The sequence below is a fragment of the Rousettus aegyptiacus genome, unplaced genomic scaffold (assembly GCF_014176215.1).
Source record: "Rousettus aegyptiacus isolate mRouAeg1 unplaced genomic scaffold, mRouAeg1.p scaffold_m13_p_16, whole genome shotgun sequence".
NCBI classification, from domain to species: Eukaryota; Metazoa; Chordata; class Mammalia; order Chiroptera; family Pteropodidae; genus Rousettus; species Rousettus aegyptiacus.
In genome coordinates, this window is record NW_023416291.1 from 2,948,679 (window position 1) to 2,970,522 (window position 21,844).

A 21,844-nucleotide genomic window follows, 5' to 3' on the forward strand; every position below is an offset into this window, starting at 1 on the left:
AACATCTTCTTCCTTTTGTAATCATGTTTGTATGCCGAAACAACATGTTTCGACGTTGACCCCTCCGGTTCCAGGATTACGTGTTTAGAATTGAGTCAGCTTAGCATTGCCACTGATTTCATAAGCTGTCTTGCGTGCAATCTATTCCCTTTGAAATCTGTTCGTGCATTTCCAGAACTCCTTCTTCCATTAGCCACTTGCAGACTATGCCTTTATAGTCTAACATCTAAGGTGTATTTATTTTACAAAGAAAACAAACATTATTTAAAATTTGCTTTGTTCTCAAGAGGTCGAAGGAATTTTTTTAGGTTCTTTTCTCCGATCTCTTCATCTTATAAATGAGGAAACTGAGGCCTAGAGAAATCCATAGAGTTAATTACTGATAAAGCCAGTTTTCTTCCATACTTCTTTCTTGTTTCCTAAACAGTATTTTTAACATGTAGGCACACTGAGCCCCATTTAATTTCTTTAAAACTTCTTAGTAAACCATTGAGCTCACTTTCAGTACCAGACGTTCAAGCGAACTAGCCCAGCACCATGTAAGACGTTGTGTTGGCCCAACCTGAGAGCTTCCTCGCAGCAAACACTCTTCTTTGTTGTCACTGTTGGTTTTTAGTGTAGCGTTTTATTTTCTTCCACCCTCACTGAATTTTCCAGATTGAACTGCGCCAAGTAAAGACCCTTCACACCCACTCACCCTGTTTCCTTGTCCAGGTGCACGCTGGGTAACAACAGCCGACATGCTGAGCGCCGTGTCGATTGACCCATTTTATCGACGAGGTGACCGAGGCGCAGAGGTGTCATCCGTGGCAGAGTGGAGGAGGCCTGGGCTTTCTCACTCTCATGCCCGACCTAGCACTGAACTTTTTATATATTCCTTGAGTGAATTCTTTTTTTTAAATGTGTTGCCAAGCAGGGAATTCTAGATTGTAGATGGCGACTAAATGCTTTTATAGCTAAGTTATTGTCGCCATGTTCTGTGGGGGGGAAATTTGGAGCCTCCATTTTCTGTTTGTTCATATGTTAGAACAAACAATTACACCGGCTAGCTGTTGCCGTGTGACAAGAGACCACCAAAAATCCCGGCGGCATTTCTCGGAAGCGTTTGTTTTGCTCGTGGGTCTGCACAGTGGGCAGGCAGTTCTGCCTCTGCCTCAGAATAGGCCGGGACGGCTCTGCCTAACACGTGTTCGTGTGGCGGCCCATGATAGGGGCAAAAGAATAAGCAAAACAGGCCAGATTCTTAAGGTCTGGATTCGGAACCTGCCGTCTGTCACTTCTGCCCCAGCCCCTGGAACAGCCAAGTTCACCTTCAGTAGGAGGAACTACTAAGTCACAGGTCAAGCTCCAAGTTACGGCAAGGGGTGAAGAATGGAAGCCGGCGGTGCCGTCCACCACGAGAGTGTCTAAAGAGCCGTGGCCTGTGGGCGCCACGCCCCAGTCTCACCTCCACAGCGGGCACGTGGCCTGGCCAGGCCGCCCCTGCTCAGTGGGACAGAATTCCCTTGGCTGGCTGGCCGATTCCTCAAACCGTAACGAGGACGTCTGTCTGTTAGTTACCTAACAGTATCTCCTTGACTTCTGTGCTACCTCATAATTATAAAATCTCCGTTTGGGAAACCATGTTTGTGGAGGATCATCCTAATGGATTATCCGTTCCTCAAAATAGTCTAAATTTCATACTCGGATCAAGTGAGTTTGCAGAAAAGTTTCCGCATACAGCATGTCACATTGACCTCTTGTAAAACTGCTTTTACTTAACTAAGCTTAGGTGTTAAGCTCTCTGTCTCCACTGAAGAAAGTTATAAGGAAATAGTTTATGGACCTAATTATTAATTAAGGTTAACATTGGTATGCTGTACACATTTCAGTTTTTGAAGAACTGTGGAAGAATTTTCCCCTGGTTCTTAGAAACAATAATTTTCTGGTCTCCTGAGAAATTGGCTTATTTTTGTCTTATAGTCACAGTAATGTAACTGATTATCTTTCTGTTCTTACTTGGCCACTAGGAAGCTCCGAGGCAAATTGGCAAACCATCTTTACTGGTGCACAGAGCCTTCTGTGGTATATGGTGCAGCCATTTGTGTCAGACTTTAACATACTTAGCCTCAAGTGAGTTGAAACATATTAAGTGCTCAGAAGTGCTTGGCACATGCTATACATGTTTGCCATTGTTAGTACTGGTGTTGTTCTTATTAGCTGAATATAATTAAAACGAGAGAATGGGATCTTAATGTCTGACCTCCCATTTCATTTCGGAATAAAAAGTGCTGAATTCGTCTGCTGCTTTTCAAGACTTGTAATCAAATTACCCAATTGGTAAGCAGACCAAGTATTGGAGGGGGAAATTTCATTCTCCTTTGGCTCAACTAATATTTGACTGATTAAGTGTAAGCTTTTATTGTTTGGACCAAAATAAATTTCCACGTCTTGCCAAGAACACTTCATCAAAGATGGGGCGGGGGAAGGGGGAGTAAATGTTACTAAAGAATGGGCAAGAGATTGAGACTCCCTAACAGTCGGACGGGGCGGGGGGCGGGGAGGGTGAGAGCCCAGTAGGGAGCTCCGTTCACCACAGCTGGTGTTTGCCCTTAGCTGGGCCACAAACCCCCCCTTTCCCCCCTGTGTTCCGTGGCTGGGAGAACTACGGGGTAGGATGGGAGCGAGGGGCGAGGACCAGGGCTGATGACCTCGCTGACAAAGGCACTGTCCCCACAGGGGCTCCTGCAGGGAACTGACCGGGGCGCTCCCAAGAGCTGGGTGCCCCCCGCCTCGGTGCCGCCCACAGCCTGACAATGCAGAGACAGGAAACGGCTGTTCTGCCCACAGACAAGAAGCAGAGCCGAGACACCGTCGTCCACCCCCAGCCCTCAACGTCTTGTCCAGAAGGAAGGACTCAAATAGTCCCCTGCTAAATGGAGCAAGGAGTCAGGAAAAATGTTGTCATCGATTTGGGGCTAATTCTATTACTCAAAAGGACAGATTTTGATGAAAGAAAATATGAATAAAAATTTTAAAAAAGAAAAGAACGTAACATGCAAAAGACTCTTGACAAATGTGTACTGGAAGAAGACTATCCAGGATACAATTTCAGGTAATAAGTTACAAGTTTATTATAAATTACAAATTTGTTTAATTAAAAATACACTCTAACCAGTATATTTACCGTAAGGAGTCTACAAATATACCTCAATGAGTAAAGTGTAGATAATTAAAATATTAAAGCGTAGTCTAATCATCTACTTTAAATTATAGAATAACTAAATTACATGTAGATAGTTGGTTTTTTAAAGACAAAAATAGTGCTATGCAATTTTTTATGGGAAACAATTGGCAATATCTATAAAAATGCCAGTAGGAGGACTTTATCCTTTGTGTCATATGTGTATAAAATGTATGTAAAGTTACATATATATAAAATGATGCATGTAGGAGATTATCGCAATATTGTTTATGATAGTGTAATATTGGAAATAGCATAAAAATGCCCATTAATTGGAGATCAGCTAAATAAATTATGATGATGGATATGTTGGAATATGTAGCCATTAACGGGAATGAGGCAGACCTTTATGTGATAATCATGTCATATAACACAGCTCCCCAAGGTAGGATATGAACAAAGTATTGGCGGGAGACCGTGGAGTACCACCATTCATGCAAAACTGAGTGTGTGTGCTTCTTTTTAAATACACACCTCTGGAAGGATCCACAAAGACACAAAAAAATGGCAAAAACACTAGCTTTGAGGTGGACTGGGTATCGGGGATGGACGTGGGCAGGTTGTCACTCTGTATCTTGAGTTCCTTCTGAAGTTGATGTTGTGTGCATTTAAAGTCATTAAAAATAACATTAAAGGAATAATGAATTCATCAGAAACAAGGAGCAAGTTTGACACAGATGTAAGCAATCTGTGATACAGAGAACAAGCTTGAGAAAAATCATGCAGAGAAGTCCAAAAAGGGGTGGAAGACCAATCGCGAAGATCCAACCCATGCACGGTGTCGCCAAAGTATACATACCACGATTCCAATCTTTAAAACTAAAGCCGCACTTGCGACCCCGTTGCTCATGTCCGTGTGATCATCCACTCGCACGTAACTGTGCAGTAACGGCGCGTGCTGTGCCCCAGACACTGTCCCGAGTGCGCCCTGCGTGCCGTCGTTGCCCTCACAGCGTCTCGAGGGAGGTGCTGGCCCCACGCACGGACAGGGCTCCACGCTGCTGAGGGGTCAGCTGCTTCCCCACAGTCACGCAGCTGGCCAGCGACAGAGCCGCGAGGTGCCCCGAGCAGCCTGACTCCCAAAGCTGCCCTCCAAGGTCGTGACGCCTCCCCGGCATGTGCAGAAAAACATGTGCGGGGCTAAGCAGCAGTCAGCCACGATCTGGAGACCTAAACTTTTGGGAATTTTTATTGGCCATATTAATGTGTTTACATCATTTCAAGTTTGACCATAAAATACTGCTTTTGTGATTGCCCCCCCTTGAAAAATAGCTACGAATTGAAGAGGAGTGTAAAGCAGTAAGCAAATATCTGAGCCTGCTCTCCCCAACTCACCCTTATTAGCAGGAGTTTTGTAAAAAACTGTCTTTGTAAGAAATCCACGGAGCCCATGGATTTCCTGCACGGCCAGTGTTTAGGGTTCGCCCTGATGCGCTTCGGTTAGCTAGTTTGTAAAGCTCCCTGGACGTACTTTGCTTCCTGTGGCACTCTCTTTAAACAGCGTTCCAGGATACTGTCCCTCCAGCCTGCAGTTGGACCCCCAGACCGCTAGGTCCTGGCCCCACGTGTGTGTGCGCAGCTGAACCTCGCTGAGCTCTCGTCTGCATCAAACCTAGCCTGGACGCTAGGCCCTCTTGGCGAGGATTGTCTCATGTCTTTCTCATTTCAGCAAGGCAGGACCAGTGGCCTGATTCCGGCTGCTGTAACAGAATCCCATAGACTGGGTGGCGTGTCAACAATGGAACCTTACGCCTCACAGTTCTAGAGGCCAGGAAGGCCACGAGCAAGGCGCTGGCGCACTCGTCTGGTGGGAGCTTGCTGCCGGGTGCGCGGACGACCATCTTCTCGCCGTGTCTTCACGCGGTGGGGGGGCCCAGGTATGTCTCGTGGTCTCTCTTTTGAGGGCACTGACGCCAATCGTGAGGTCTTCACATTCGTGACATAATCCCCTCCTGAAGGTCCGACCTCCCCATACCGTCACCTTGGGGATTAGGATTTCAGCATCTGAATTTGGGGGGGACACGAGCATTCGGTCTGTAGTAGCAACGTCGATCTGTGGCGGGGAGCCTTGCGAGAGCCCAGCACTTCCCGGCCCCACCTTTCCGAGACGTCCGGACCAGTTTTTGGAAATAAACATGCAAGAAATTCACCAAAATTAAACCACCATCATTTTCATCTTTCTAACCTCAAGCTGGTGCTGACTGCTCCCCTTTTTCTCAATAATTCTTATATGTGGAGTGAAGGGCTTTTGGAATTTCACTGTTTGGGATTTTTTTTCTCTAAACCACAAATTAATCTTGTATAATCTGTCCAAGAATTTCTAGGTAATAGTTTCTAATCTGATGAAGAGTGTTTTATGTATGCACAGATAATTAAAAGAAAATTAGTAGTGAATACCCATTACCAATAAAAAAGGAAAAGGACAAATCTGAATTTTCCCCCAGGTCACCTATAGCAAATGTGGCAAGAAGTTCCTTGAAGCCTTTAGGGAAGAAGAAAGAAAGAAGAAAGAAAAAGAAAAGAAATGGATGATTTCCAAGCTCAGAATAATTGACTTCGATGAAGCTATAATATAACTGGTTCAAGGGAACACAGATTTAAAAGCAATTTTAGATGCTGGAAAACAAGCCGCTTCCATGAGGCCACCGTTGGAGCACTTGCCGATGCCATTTCCTGTTCTTGCAAATCACGTCCTCCTTACCAGCCCCTCAGGCGACCTGCTTCAGTCCACCTTAAGTTTTGTGCTACCTCTCTTCCCCAGGCCAAAAAGAACAGGAAAAGCCTGTCGCCAAATGAAGCTTTTTATTAGAAATACTACTCCCCAGCTAGTTTTTTTCTTGTTGCCCAATTACAAGGATAAACAAGTAATTTCTTCTGGGCTCTGTGTCGGAAACTCTTCCTCATTGTGAAGATCAGAAAGGTGCTTTGTCTGAAGTGCTTTTTATTATACAAAGACTCATACAAATGTAAGTCAACATCATTACCAAAATCACTTGGTGATATGTAGTTTTTTCCTTTGGTTTTAATTTTTGTCTTTTATCCCATCATTATTTTCTAAATAATCAAAGCTGCTATATTGGAATTATAGTTATTCGGTTAGGGTGAAATTGTTAACCATTTTTGATTTTGCCTTTAGATAAAACTAATAAAATATTCTATATTGGAAATTTTTACTTTACATTGAGGCTGGTGTGTTGAAATAGATTAGAAAATACAATCTAACGATCTCATTTTCTAAGAAGTAGTTTTTCTCCTCAGTTTTCAGTGATTAACCAGCTGCTTTTAGTGTAGCTGTCAAAACGGCCATGGAAGTAAAACTCCATAGCGTGCCGACGTCACGCAGAAATCTCACCTTACACTTTCCGGCTGTTCAAGCTGTTACGGAAGTCAGGAGAAAGAAATCGGTGGTCATAGGAAACAATTTCTTTTCCTTGTGTTTATAAACAAAGATGTCCTTCAGGAAACACAGCGTGTGTAAAAGATGGCAGAGAAAACAAGAACGAATTGTCAGCTGGCCGTAGACGCAGGGCGTCTGGTCTGCGTTAGGCCTGTGTCCCCTTCCTAGGGGGTTCTGTTTATACCAGTACCACAGCAAGGACACATTTTGTGTATTAAGCATGTAGTCTGCCTGCCTATTAATTTTTTCCTGGTTTATCACAGCACGTTTCATACCACGCAGATCCGCCTTGCTCCTGATGTCTCCCCTGACCGTTGCTTCAGGGTTTTACTGCGCTATCCTAACCTAATTTTTATCATTAGCCTAAATAAAAATAAGGGAAGACGTAAGCCCAGTTTACAAAACATAGTGCATTACAAAGAATAAAAAGGATTTGGGGGTTAGCGACAATCCACGTCCCTGGGATGGACAATGATGGGGACTCTCAGGTGACGAGTACTAACCGGAACAGGGACATGTCCACAAAACAGACCGTTCCATGGTGAGTTACGGGTCCTTAATGCGTCGTCTCCAGTTTTCGCTCATCTGGAGGGGACTAGCCTGGAGGAGCCCACCCCAGTACCAGAATGTTCTGCATCCGACCCTGCATCCCTTCCTCTGACTGCCCGCTTTTCCTACATCTTGGCCATTTTTGTTCTCATCACTTGTAAAAACCCATCAAGGTGGACTTGCCATAGAATCCACATTGAGCCCGAAGAGTCGCAGAACATGCCGCTCCCAGATATGCCACTTGGTTATTTCGAGCGAAAAGCACTAAAAAGCAGCAGATGCAAGAAGGCTGCTCAGGCCTCCCCTTTTCTCCCTGAAAGCAGGAGACAAAGCCTCCACGTGAAAGATGCGCCCCCTGCTCCAGGAGGAAAGGGGCGTCCTCGTCACCAGAGACCAAGAGAAATCCGTGCAAACAGACCGCGTTAAGTACCTCGTAACTGCTGTTAGTCTCCACGTGTATCAGCTACGTTCCCACCGTCGCCTCTCTTTGTCCGACCCAGTACATGAACTCAGGCCTGGCCGTGTCTCTGGCTCCTCATTTTCCTATGAAGGCTCCATGTACATGTAAAAACAAAATCTTTACACTTTCCTCCTGTTAATCTGTTTTATGTCTACTTAATTCTCAGGCCCAGCCAGAGACCCTAAGAGAGTGGGGGAGAAGATTTGTTTCCCTCCAAGGCCAGTGTAGACATGAGGTCATGGCTCATTCTTTTAAAGTAATTTTTTCTTTTTAGCTGGCTGATCCTCTGCTCCATCTGGAATGAGTATTCCTAAGGTTAGGGCTGTGGCAATCACAGAGCTCATCTTCGAAACGAGCCTACTTACTTTCTGTTTCTTGCTTTTACTTGACTTCCTGCCTTGGGTGGGCATTAAAGCAGGAGGCACTCAAGCAGGAAATGCAATAAAGACTTTCAAATGCCACAGCGCAATATAATGCGCTGTTGTATGTGTCAACAATCCACATTTCTGTTAGTAACCCATGAGGGCCTGCCTGCTTAATGTTGTTATTATGCAAAAGTGTTTTCTCTAGAAAAATCACTATGAATTTTTTTTTTAAAAGGAAAGAGACATACTATGTTTTAAGCAAAAGATTTTATTTTCGTAGTCAATTATTTTAATAATAGGAAATTTTTCCAGACTATGAGTGCTTTCTTACTCATGATAATTCTCATTTAAAGGATCAGCTTATCCTGAACTATGGTACAGAAGAGAAATGGAAAGATTTCATGAAAAAGTAAGTATTGCATATGTTATATGAAACCCCTGCATTTCTAGTCATCACTTGCTGTATTAAACTGAGCATGCAGTGAAGCTAGCTAATAAGAAACATTTGGTTTGGAACTTTGTATTGACTTTGACTAAACAGTACCATTTTCCCTTAACAATATTTACATTGGTATGACCCATTTGTAATAAGCCGAAAAAGTACGTTTTAGATTATTTTTTAAAGCTAGAAATTGAATTATAAAATTGTAACACTTAATAAAAATAAAACGCAGAAACTTGGAAGAAAATTTTTGAACTAAAGTAAAAAAATATTAATTCAGTTTTGTCATAGTGACAAAACTATCAATACAAGGCAAAATTGGCATCACTAGCCAAATTGTATGCATCTTGAATTCATTTGTAGTGTGGAAGTTAATTCGGTTATTCAAGTCTCGCTCCTCTCTCTCTCTCTCTCTACACACACACACACACACACACACACACACACACAACTTTTTTGTGCACAATCTACAAGGGAACATTATTTCTTGGCTCAATTATTTTCAGCAAATGTGTAGTAACTGGTCACTTTGAGGATTTTCAAGTTAAGTAAGATTGGTCCTCCAGGAACTTACAGCATAGTGGAAGTAATAAATCACACACACAAACAATTATAATACAATGTGGAGTTGAATAAATACCATAATTGAGGCATTCGATGGCAGAGGCGTTTGAGAGATGGCATTTTGCTTGGGGGAACCAGAAGAGGCTTATGGGAAAAGTGTCATTCAGTGTGGGCTTTGCAGGATGGAGCCGGCAGAAAGGCTGGGGGGCGACGTGACGCCGGCGGCGGGAGCGAGGACGCACACACAGCCGCGGGGATCACGAGCGCGCCGTCCTGTCCCGCCGCGGCGGGCGCAGTGGCGAGGAGCTGGCGGGGCGGGAGGCGGGGAAGCAGCGGAAACCCGTGCTTCGCTCAGGGGCCGCGCAGCAGCCCCCTCGGGGGTTCAGGTTGGAGCGCAGCCGCAGAGCGGGGCAGCCACGGGGGCAGTGGATATGGCCGAGGGGACACGGAGCCTGACGCGTGCCCGCAGCAGGGTCTTTAGGACTTGGCAATCGGAAGAACCTGGGAGCCAAAGGTGTCGGTTAGCCCTGGGTACAGACGGGTGTCGGACGGCGGCGCTGAGCCAGCTTAGACAGAAAGTTCCCAGAGCCCTGGGAGGGGCTGCGGCCCGGCCCGCCTGGAGTCAGGGGCCCACACGCCAGCAGGTCGGTCCCCTTCGTCCCCCCTGCGGGCCGAGGCCAGCCTTTCCTCCTACAGAAGGGCGTTTTCCACACGGCAGGCGTGGCCACTCACATCCCCTGGGGCTTATGTTAGCTAGAGGACAGGAGCCCAGCCTGGCACTGGGCTCCAGGGTCAAGCCACCAGCCACCAAGAGCGCGTGTTCATGGGCACACCGGGGCCACCCTTGACCTGACTGGCCGGGGAGAGGCCGGAGTCCCGTGACACCGTGGCCGAGCGCCTCGGCGGAGACAGGCCTCAGAGAAGCAGGGCTGGCAGACAGAGAAGCCTCTCGAAAGCTGCTGAACAGAGAGACACCCGGTGTGCTGAGCCACAAGGTGCGTCTCGGGCAGTAACCGTGTTCGAGGGGCCGGGCGCAGTTTGTGCTGACCGCTCGCGTGGGCGCACCTGCCCGCCAGGTGAGCGGGAGTGAGAGGGCCGCGCACGCACACGGAGACTGAGTTTATCCACGCAGGAGTCACGCCCGCGGCGGGGGTGTGGAAGCGAACGGGGGGCTGTTCGCGGAGCGTGGCGGGGGCCCACAGACGGCGCGGAGGGGCCGCGAGCTCGCGCAAGGGCCTGCGTCCGGAGGGCAGAGGACGGAGCAGGCGGCCGTGCCGGGAGCCGAGAGGAAGCCACGGGCGACGGGGGACAGGGTCCACGGACAAGAATGCCGCAAGGTGCGGTGGTGACAGTGTGGCCTGGCAGGCGGCCTGTACGGCTGGCGTCCCGGGATTCGCCCTGCCGCCTGGGTTCCGGCCCGGTTCTGCCAGCAGGAGGCAGTGGGAGGAGAGGGGACGGTCACGGTCATTCTCGGGGCGGTGGGGGGGGGGGGCGGGGGTGGGGTGGGGAGGGGCTCCCAGGCGCACCGGTGCTTCCGAGCCCGCGACCTCTGCTGTGCAGAAGTGAAGCGTGTGGAACTTTCCCAGGACCAAACTTAGGGGTTCTGACGCGGGGCAGCGCCAATCCCCCCACGTGGGGACGCAAGTCCTGTGCCCCTGACGGGGGTCCCTGGCTCTGCGCAGGAAAGACTTCAAGAGCACGCCACAGTTAGAGACAAAGGAAAGTCTGTTGGAGAAGGGATACCGCCCCGCAGACAGAGCGTGGCTCCTCCCGGAGCCGGAGAGTGGGGCCCCGAGTGTTCGGGGAGCCGGGTTCATATCTGTTTCTTAACTTCTGTGAACAGTCGCAGTAAAGAATGGGATGAATGGCAGCGTTTGGCTTTAACGTGCAGGGTCCAGCTCGAGGTCGTCGTTTTCCTGGTTCCTGCCCGGAGTGGGTGCTCCGCGGGGGCGTCTGCTCCGCGGGGTCGTCTGCTCCCCGTCGCGTCCGCTCCTTGGGTCCCTGTGCCCCGGCCGTGGGGCCGCCCACCCAGGCTCCGAGTCCGGGAGCCCGTGGCTCCAGATTCCAAATCCTTAGCCAGCCGGTGCAGTGCTGATGCGTCTCTCCTGTCTCCATTCCTTGTCCACTTTCTTTAGGAGTTATTGTTTCTGTTAAATAGCTTTATTCAAGGGGTTTTTCTATTGATACTTTAACTTTTTAGGTTGAAAAAAAAATTTTTTCTCTAAAAGGAAAAGCCACGATTTTTTTTTCTTTCGTAAGTATTGTCTCAGCTGTGGATTTCAAAAATCTATTCTTGAAACACCAGAGCTGAACAATAATTCTCTCTTTGTTTTTGCATTTCTGCTTTAATCATTTGAATCCGCCCTGAGGCTGTGGATGCCTCCGACTGACTAACTGAGCCTCTGAAACACAGAGGTTTTCAGCAGAGAAGGCAAGGCCCTGCCATAACTCTGAGGCAACGGCAGGACCAGAGCCTCGGGAAAGTGCAGGCCCATCTTGGAGGCACTTGAAGGATGGGAAGTTGGCTGCAGAGGAGGAAGCGTGCCAAAAAGGCAGATGGAAAATGGATGTGGAAAGAAATCAGATGAGAGCTTTCCGAAGTTTCACTTTCGGGCTCAGCGGGGCAATCCCTCGTTTACTTCACCTCCCCCTGGGGGCCCTTGGGAGGGCTTGTCTGGACTTGTAGGATCTGGATCCGGGAGAGAAGAGAATGGGAGGGAAAAGCATAGGAAGAGAAATCATTTTAAGTTTGTTTAAGATAGTTTAAATAGATGCCAATGAACATTTGCCCTAGATCCCAAATTCTTCTCTATTAGGGAAAAATTTAAAAGACATAAGAACTTAGTACAAAATATATCTGGCAGCTAAATAAAACAAGTAGTATGGAACTTACAAACGGAAACTATTATTTTTCTTCATTCTAGGAAGCACAGTTGAAGAGGGAATATAATTCTAGTTTAAAACCCAGAAATAATAGCATGGTTGAAAAGGAGCTTAGTAATTTAAGTAAAAAGTACAACTATCCATGTGTTCCAGCTCACCCGAGTAGACTGAGGCTCGGCCACATAATCCCCCTCGGCTTCAGACATTTGGGTCAAAGAAACAGTTACCAAAAAAAAAAAAAAAAATTAGGTGCTTTTGTCTGTTTATAAATAAATATTCAGAGTTTCTCTTTCAATTCTTTTGGTCTTTTAATTGACAATTACCAGTCGGTCAGCTCTGAATTGGTTTATAGTTGATAGTTGTAGTGTTCATAAGTCTGCCTATTAACCCAAATTCCTGGCTTATATAATGTTGAAAAGCTAGAAATAATCTACATATCCAATAATGAGTAGTTAAATAAATTAATAGTACACCTATGTAATGGAATATTATGCAGCTATTAGAATGATGCTGAAAACATACTATATTGAAATACAAAACAAACTTTCCAGATGCAAACAGGCAGCTAACATATGTACAATATGATTTCATTTTTAAATATATAAAAATATAGACATATATACTTTCCTAGAAAGGAAGATAGAAGCGCGATGAAAATTCACTCTGCCTCCCCAAAACATGCCTCTTTGGCATAGGATTATTTTGGACCGATTATTCCAAGAAACTGCAGACACAGCAGAAGCTCCATGACGGCGTAGGTCGCCCTTTCGTAAGGAACACACGCTTACGAAGGAAGTCTCCATTTTTAAGTCGCCCTCGGTCCCAGGGAGGCCGGCCTTGCGAGGAGGCTCAGACTGCAGAGCGGACCTCACCCTCCTTACCCCGCTCGTCCCGGGCGCCTCGCACCACTGGCCTTGCCCCCAACATCTTTCTTTTATTTTTTGCTGGAAATGGTGTTTAAGGTAGTGGCTTGGGCCATCCGGAGAGTTACTCATTTTACCTGGGTATCTTCCATGTATACGTAAGGCATACATGTTAATAAACGTCTGTTTGTTTGTTTGTTTGTTTGTTTGTTTTTAAAGCTGTCTTTTATTGTAGGGACCTCAGCCCACAGCTCAGAGTGGCAGAGGGAAAATTGTTTTCCTCCCCTACACTTGTTCAAACATGATTAAGAATTTCAACTGGTGACAGTTGAACCAAGTGCAGGATCCTCCTGAGTGCCGGGCGCTGCGGGACCGCACAGGGCGCACGCCCACGCGGCCGGCCCCCACCGCGCAACGACCCTCACTATCCAAGTCTTATCGCCCCTGCGTTTCCTGGTCACTTCTCCACAATTTCTTGCTCTTTGTTAAAATGGTCTGCAAGCCCCCAGCCCCAAGTGCCTCTTTGGGTTTTCAGCTCCTTTCTGTGAAGCCCCTTTGCACATGAAAATATCAACGTCAGTAAAGAGGCGCAGGTTTTTCTCCCGTCGATCTATCTTTTGTCAGTTTAATTTGGAGGCTCCCGTGCAGAACCTGAGAGGGCAGAGGAAAATTCTTTTCTCCCCTGCATTTGTCAGTATTTCATTGCTTGTATGTCTTGTATGTCTTTCATTGCTCATAATGAGAAAAAAAAAAGTAATGAAAGGGCATCAAATGTAGTGGGAATATTGGAACGCACACACGCACATGTGCACACAGATAAGTTTTTTCTAATTTCCTTCCCTCCCTCCCTTCCTTCCTTCCTTTATTCCTTCCTTCCTTCCTTCCTTCTTGCCTAAATAATTGGTCCTAAAGCCAGTGGGCCGAGTTGAGCCAATGTCAGCATCCGCACTGGAGAGTAGTCGTGGTCCAGCACAAGGAGGCGGAGCCCGAGAGGGATGAGCAATGCATCAGCATGGAGTGGGCCGGTGGCGGCGGGCTGGCACGTGGGGCCCGAGCAGGCACGGGCAGCACCCAGACAAGGGGCAGCCACCCGGCGCGGGTGTTGGAGGCAGACCGAGGCGAGGCGTGGTGGCGGTGAAGAGAGGTGAGTTACATTGGGCATCGATCGACGAACGGAGTCTGTTGAGGTCTTGGGCTAGGTTTCTCACCGAGGGAAAGGAGTTCAAGTCTGGAAAGAGGGGAAGCTGAAAAACAGACCCCATGGTGTGTAAGGCTGGAATTGGACATGTCAGTGATTTCGTGTCTTTCATGATGTATGTGCGCATATACATGTGTATACACATACATATATGGAGATATATGTTGCCTAGCTCTTTTGATTGAAAAGGCTTGAGAACAATTCCCTTGCAATAACATCGAACATACCTGATGTACATTTTTCAAAATACCATTCTCTATAAAATAATATAGTAATAATAATAACAATAACAGAACAAAACAAAAAAGCAGCACTCTTGATTCCAGGGCTCGGGGAGGAAAAGTATAAGATAAGCTTGGAACATTTTTATGTTTGTGCCAGAAAGTAAGAAAGTGTTCAAAGATTGATAGGAATATGGCAAAGAACATGAAAGCCAGCCTGAAGGAAGGGGCACTCATGGACCAAATCTGGGATGACCTTAGCATCAATGAACAGTGAAAGGAACCGATATTGCCTACTGAATATGATAAGCATTCATAAGTCCATTGCGAATGTGCATAAATAAGTGAATAAACGAATGCGGAGAAGAGAAAGCTTTTCTTTATAGTATAATGCTAACCAATAAATGTGGAAGGAATGATGGAATTAGGAAATCATTTGGCATCATAGCAGAAAATCTTACAGTGCTTCCAGACAAAGAATAGAACTTGCAAAGATAGCTTACAAAGGAAAGACAACCAGACAGATTTCTCATCTGCACTTTCGGTAGAAGCAGACAATTCGCATTTACATTTCCAGACCCTTGGCAATATCCCTACGTGGAGGAAAGTTATCATTCCCATGTGAGAGCAAAGAAAAGACATTTTACACATTGCAAGGGCTCTGAAAATATCCTACCCATATACCTTTCTGACAAAACTCTCTAACCGAATGCAAATCAAATCTCATGATAAGGAAGATAAGTTCAAGAAACATTGATGAGCAATAGATCTTATGATATTTCCAAGTAAATCTAAATGGATGATGATGTGAATTGGGATTATACTCTGTTAAGAATTTCGAAACAGGAGCGAGATTCTGGGAGGTAAAACAGTAATGGTCTGAGGCTGAAATCCTGTAATTATCTCATCCAAACTAAGGATTTGGGCGGTAGGGGGGATGTGGGTATTTAAATGTTCTAAAAACTTCATTTCAGTGGAAAAAGGAGAGAAGCATCGAATTAGCCATCCGGATGACGTGAGACCCCATCCTGCTACTCAGAGCGGCTTAGTATTCCGGACTGAGGTTGACAGTGGTAACTGAAACTTTCAAAAGTGCAGCCATGGACTAGCGGGGCCGCACGATTTCACGGGACAGTCGGACCCCACAGTAAGTGACTCCTCGGCACTGTAAGTGAACAAACACGTCACGCAAAGGCTGCTGGTAAATTACGTACATGAGATTGACCACAGCTCTATCTGTAACAATGGTAAAAAAAGAAAAAAATGTCTCAATGGCCCCAAATCGTGGGTGGTGAAATGAATTATAGATATACCTACTTGATGTAATTCTTAAAGTATGAGTTCTATAAATAATATATAGAGAGGGGAAATGATGTTTACTAAGGAGAGTAGAAGATAAAAATATTCCCAGACTCTGATTGCAACAGTGCAAACAAGGACATTAGTCAATGAGCGAATGCAAGAAGGGAGCACAAATGAAGCAGGAACAAGCGATGTCTTAGGCCAGTGGAATGTGGGTGAAGTCTTTTTGTATTCATGACTTATTGTCGTCCAGTTACTTAAGCACTGGATGAAATCAAAGTCTTAAAACAGAGGAACAAATGGGTGGAAGCGGAAGAGACAGAACTATTAGACAACTCTTGAGGAATTTTGCAGCAGAGGGGTGCAGAAAATGGCTAGTGTCTGGAGAGGGGTGTGGAGTCAGGGGGAGGGAGAGGCTCTTTTGAAGATAGGAAGGAGCTACATATTTTTGTGCTGATGGGAATGATTTATTGGGAGGGAGGAAAGCCAATGCTGGAGACGTTCCCTCAACAAAGGAGAGGAAATGTGACCGGATGCTGAGGGGCAGCTGGGCAGGGGCCAGTTAGAGTGTGTGGCAGCAGGTACAGGTACATTGGCTATTTGGGGGTGGAAGTTGAGGGGATTCTATTTTTTTTTTTTTTTTTTTAGGCAAGGCAACCCTTGGTTGACCTCACAGATTGCAAGGACCTTGTCAGCTTACAATCCCTTATTTTTTATTTTTTACGCCTACAGCACCTGGTCTTCCTAGGTGGTCTCCCATCCAAGTACTAACCAGGTCCGACCCTGCTTAGCTTCCTAGATCAGATGGGATCAGACTTGCTCAGGGTGGCGTGGCCGTAGACTGGAGAGTCTATTCTGATTGATTCGATTACAGTCACTGAACTAAGAGGCGAAGCAACAAGTCACCTGAGAGTGGAAGTTCGTTGGAAATTTGAGGAAAAAAGAGGAGGGGGAAATGGTCTTAGAGGCTGAACGAACTGATAGATCAAAGCAAAATGGTAGAACTTCCTGAGACAACCGGGCGTCTGCTCGAGGGTTGGGCAGCGGCAGGCCTTACTGACATCCCGACTCGGCTATATAATGTCGGTGTCCTGAACACAGTCTTTCTTTTGTCTATGCCTCTTAAGGAAATGAGTTTGGTTTAGTATCGCCCTCCCTCTCCATTTTATGTGTGAACAGAGATGTTGAAAGTACACTTGTACGTGGAGCGCAAGCTCACACTTACGCGTTGAACTCATCACACAAGAACATCTCCTGGAGACGTCAGAATGAGCTGCCCCTGGGCACCAATGCCACCACGCGCCAGAAGCCACGACCGGGGACTTACGGGGTTTGAAGCGGAGTGTAGATTCTTAAGAGACGCGAGACCCCTCAGCAACAGGTAGAGAAATATGTGTCATTTTGCTTTGTATGAGTGATCGATTTTGGATTTTTTTTTTGTTATTGTTGCCTTTAAGTGAAGACAGGGCCACACAAAGTGCATGACTAACTCCTCTCAAAGGAGAGATGCTTTTGCAGCCTACACACTGATGTCATTAAAAGTACCTAATACCAGTGAGGTGGCGGTGATTGCACTTTGGGGTTTATTCTACGTGGATCAGGAAATGGGGGGAGCAAAGGGAATAGGAAGCCCTGAAGGAAAACAAACACATCAGAAAGAACAAATTGAAATGAAGCACCGAAAGTAAATAACCAAGAAAAATGGCCGTGCACAATGTGTATCCTGTCTTTGGTTCCTTTAAAAATGAGTATTCCCTGGGAGCATGGGAAACAGACAAGAACCGTGGAAAGACAAGTGGGATTTCCTTTCTGTTCCCTGAAATATCCAGCTCAGGGGGCCCCTGTGCTTTTTCCCTGCGCAGAAGTGAGAACTTTCCCTTCCAGACCAAAAGTCAGAATTCTGGATGTTCATAGCCTAGAACTGTGAATCTGATATCTCGCGCCAGAGAGCGTCGCTGAGAGCTGGTGTGCTAGGGACTTTCCGGGTGACCTCGCAATGACTATTCCTTAGCACTGTCCACACTTAAGCCCAACAGATCATAAAACAAACATAAATGCTCAGTAAACTTGTGAAAAAGTGTTTAATTTCTATAGTAATTTAAAAAATTCAAATTAAACCAGTAATAAACTACCATTTTTTACATGTCAAGCAGTCCAAAGGTTGTATTTAAGACAACACCTAAAGGTAAAGGGAATGTAGGAAAGAGGGACTCTTATTCTGCTTTTGGAAAAAGTATAAATTGACACAACTTTTTCAAACCACCTTGATAAAATGTATCCCAAAGTCTTAAAACATTCATTTATTTAACCAAAAGCATTTCATTGAATGTCTTCTATTTCAAGGGCTGGAAATTACATTCCACCACTTTATAGACATTACATAAATAATTACAAGTGCAGTGAGTTCTGTGAGAAGGAAATCAAAAGGAAATAAAAGCAAGGAATTAATCCTAAGAAAGTAATCAGAACTATGCAGTAAGATAATTTAAACAGTGGGGACTACCTAAATGTCTACAGACAGTGGATTAAATAAGTTACAGCATATTCATGCAATGGAACAATATGGTGGCGTTAAGGATAAACATAGAAAAACACTTAATAGCATATAGAAATGTTTCTAAGACACCAGTAATGGAAAATAATATTATGGAAGTGTTCATAGGACCCAGTTTTGTGAAAACCAAACAGAGCTACCTGTGCGTGTCTGTCCTTGTCCATTTACCTATAAAGCGCATATGGTGGACCCTCCTTATCCTCAGTTTTACTCTGCAGTTCCAGTTACCCTCCATCAGCTGCAGTCTGAAAATATTAAATGGAAAATTCCAGAAAGAAACAATTCGTGCGTTTAAAATTGCGCACCATTCTAAATAGCATGATGAAATCTTATGCCACCCCACCCGGGACGAGCGAGAATCACCTCTTCGTCCAGCGTTATCCACCCTGTGTAAGCCACCCTCCCGTTCGGCACTTGGTAGCCGGACGGGTTATCACAGAGAGAGACCACGTCCACAGAACTTGCACTGCAGTCTAATTGTTCTTTTATTACTATTGTTGTTGTTGATCTCTTACTGTTCCTACTTTATAAATTAAACGTTATGACAGGAGCGTACAGGAAGAAAACATGCTACGTGAAGGGGTTGGTACTGTCCATGGCGTCAGGCACCCACGGGGGGTCTCGGAAGATACCGCTCCCCCTGCCCCCCGCAGGTAAGGGGGGCTAATGTGCCAGTAAATGTTATCAATGGTAATTGCTAGCTGGGGAGGTTACAGCGATATTTTTCTCTTTGCACTTATCTTCATGAACATTCATATAGTTGCAAAAAATAATAACATTAACTTTTCAGACAGCATAGAGTTTTGGAGAGTTTGAATTAATGAAACGCATTTTCCTATCATAGAAAGAATATTGAGAAAACATTTGAAATGTTAAAATCCAGTCAACTGCTGTCCCAGTTTAAAAAAAAAATTATTACTCATTCTTTCTGTATTACTTTTGTGAGACGACCTTAAAGAATACTAACTTGAGATGAAATGTTGTACTCTCCTAGTGACTGGGGGCTGAGGTGTTTAAATGACCTTTTTCATCCCTGGGGATGACTGCTGTAGGTCAGGCTTGAGGTCATCGGCTGCAGAGTTACAGTCATAGTTTTGGCCGAAGACAGAGTAAACTTGGGCTGCAGACGAAGCTGATGCTCTCTCAGTGACGAAAGAAAGAACATTCAATCCTCCCCTCTGAGCACAAATAATTAGCCAATTCTGGCAGGTTGAAGTTTGTAATAGTTATAAATCTGATACACACTGCTGATTGACCATATATGGTCAGGTTGAAGTTACTGATGTTTGGGAACTGTCATTCTAGAGTTAATATGCATTTCTTTTACTCACATGTCTTATATTTTGTTTATATATTTCAGAAGATTGCTTCATATAAATATTATGTATTTAGCTATGCATTTTGTTTATTTACTTTCTTTTCTATGAACTACTCGTTACTGTTCCGTTGCCCTGGGACTTTCCTCAGTGATAAAGGAGGTCCCTTTATGATTCTAGAAGCTCGACGTCGATGCCCCAGACACCGCTTATTTTCCCAGTTTGCCATTTATCTTTTGACTTTCTCGAGAGTCAAATATTAAAAAAGAAAACTGTGTCTAATTCAGGGTCACAAAGATTTATACCTGTGTTTTCTTCTAAGAGTTTTGTAGTTTTTGCTCTCGCAGTGAAGCCCGTGACCTGTGTCGAGTTGATTTTGGATTCGGTCTTTTCCAGTTGTCCCGCCGTTTGTTGGGAGGACTGTTCTGCTCCCATCGAATGGTCTTGGCACCTTTGTTGAAAATCAGTTAATCACAAATGTCAGTGTTTATTCTTGACTCTCAATTCTGTTCCATCGATCTACACGTCTGTCCTTATTCCAATATCGCACCGTCTTGTACATCGTAGCTTTGTAGAAAGTTTGGAAACCAAGTCTGTTCTTCTTCAAGATCATTTTAGCTATTCTGGGTCCTTCGCATGTGCATATCAATTTTAGGGTTAGTTTGCCAGTTTCTTCAAAAAAGGAAGTCGAAATTTTGACAGAGATGCATTGAATTTGTAGACCAATTTGAGTATTACCATCTTAACAATATTAAGTCTTGCAATCCATAAACACAAATGCCATTTCATTTATTTCAGTCTTCTTTAATTTTTTTCAGCGTTTTATAGTTTTCAGTATTCAAGTCTTGAACTTCTTTGGTTAAATTTATTCCTAATGTTTTATTCTTTTTGATGCTATTGTAAATGGAACTATTTTCTTAATTTTATTTTTGAATTGTTCTTTGCTAGTGTAAAGAAATACAACTGACTTTAGTATATTGACCTTGTATCTTGCAACCTTACTAAACCCGTTTATTAGCTGTGATCGCTCTGTGTGTGTGTGGGCGGGTGAGTGTTCTCTAAGGTTACGTATATATATATAAGGTTGTATCATCAGTGAATAGAGATAGTTTTACTTCTTCCTTTGCAGTCTGGATGCCTCTTATTTCATTTTTTTCCCAACCGTCCCTTCTAGAACCTCTAGTATAATGTTAGGTAGAAATGGTGAGAGTGAACATTCTTGTTTTATTCCTGACTGTAAGAGTAAAATGTTCAGTTTTTATTTTTATTATATTTACTTATTTACCATTTTAAGTATTCAATGGGTTTTTTGTTTGTTTGTTTGTTTGTTTGTTTGTTTTTTGTAAATGACCTTCATTGAGTTGAGGAAGCTTTCTTCTACTCCTAGTTTGTTGAGTGCTTTTTTTTTTTTTTAATCATTAAAGGGTGTTGGAATTTGTCAAATACTTCATAAATGTCCAGTGAGATGATCGTGTGTCTTTTTACCCTTATTCAATTAATGTGCTATTTTATATGGATCGATTTTCCTGTGCTTAACCAACCTTGTATTCCCGGAATAAATTCCACTTGGACATGATGTATAATCTCTTATAGGTGGCTAGGTTCTGTTCAGTAATAATCTGTTGAGGATTTTGCATCTATATTCATAAGGGATGCTGGTCCACAGGCTTCTATAGGTTTGTATTCTTGTGATGTCTTTGTCTGGTTTTGGTGTCAGTGTAATGCTAGCCTGAATATACTTATATAGCTATAGATATGTTTAAGAGAGATTTATTATCAGAATTGGCTCCCCTGGTTGTGGAGACTGAGAAGTTCCGTGTTCTGCCATCTGCAAGCCAGAGGACCAGAGAAGCTGGTGGTTTAACTTACTCTGAGTCTGAAAGCCTGAGAACCAGGGAAGATCATGGTGTGCCTCCCAGCCTAAGGCTGAAGGCCCGAGAATCAAGAGGCTGCTGGTCCAAATCCTAGAGTCCAAAAGCCTGAGACACAGGGATCTTGATGTTTTGAGAAGATGGGTGTCCCAGCTCAAGAAGAGAGAGGGAATTCACCCCTTTTTCACCTTTCTGTTCCATTTGGGACCTGGGTGGATTGGGTGTTGCCTGCCAGTAACGCTGAGAATGAATCCTCCTTACTTGTTGACTGATTCACATGTTTGACTCTTCTGGAAATACCCTCACCCCTCACCCCATATAATGTTTTATAGCTAGGGGACGTCCCTTAGCCCCGTCGAGCTGACACATAAAATTAACTGTCAGCACAGGGGATCGATCTCCTTCCACTGGACATAATTCGTCTGCGTATTATTGGTTATCGTGGTAGTCAGCTAGGGTCACCATGACAAAATAGCACTGATCAGATGGTTTAAACAACGGAAAATTATTTTCTCACAGTTCTGGAGGCTGAAAGTCCAAGATCTGGGTATTGGCAAGGCTGGTTTCTGGTGAGGCTTCTTTTTTTTTGACTTGCAGAGGGCAGACTTCTTGGTAGGTGCTCACATGGTCTTTTCT

At 44.7% G+C, this 21,844-nt stretch overlaps 1 protein-coding gene, 1 long non-coding RNA gene and 1 pseudogene across 14 annotated transcripts in view; 1 reads left to right on the forward strand and 2 right to left on the reverse strand.

Annotated features, from left to right (window-relative positions):
* BBS12 (Bardet-Biedl syndrome 12) overlaps window positions 1-21,844 on the forward strand; it is a 79,757-nt gene that overhangs the window by 16,014 nt on the left and 41,899 nt on the right. For 7 of the 13 annotated variants that reach the window (XM_036233459.1, XM_036233461.1, XM_036233467.1 and 4 more), the window contains 7 exons: window positions 2,719-3,094; window positions 4,893-5,100; window positions 8,348-8,403; window positions 13,659-13,890; window positions 15,140-15,312; window positions 16,647-16,848; window positions 18,570-18,674. The gene's annotated coding sequence lies outside the window, so the exon portion shown is untranslated. Of the gene's footprint in view, window positions 1-714; window positions 2,113-2,718; window positions 3,095-4,892; window positions 5,101-5,667; window positions 6,402-8,347; window positions 8,404-13,658; window positions 13,891-15,139; window positions 15,313-16,646; window positions 16,849-18,569; window positions 18,675-21,844 lie in introns of those variants that run through there. The other 6 variants (XM_036233460.1, XM_036233464.1, XM_036233465.1 and 3 more) reach the window with 6 other exon arrangements.
* LOC118612409 lies at window positions 4,365-7,966 on the reverse strand. Its single transcript, XR_004954831.1, has 2 exons — window positions 7,600-7,966; window positions 4,365-7,482 (listed from the first exon to the last, which is right to left on the reverse strand). It is a non-coding gene; the product is annotated as an uncharacterized LOC118612409 (long non-coding RNA).
* On the reverse strand, window positions 16,191-16,309 carry LOC118612563 (annotated as a pseudogene).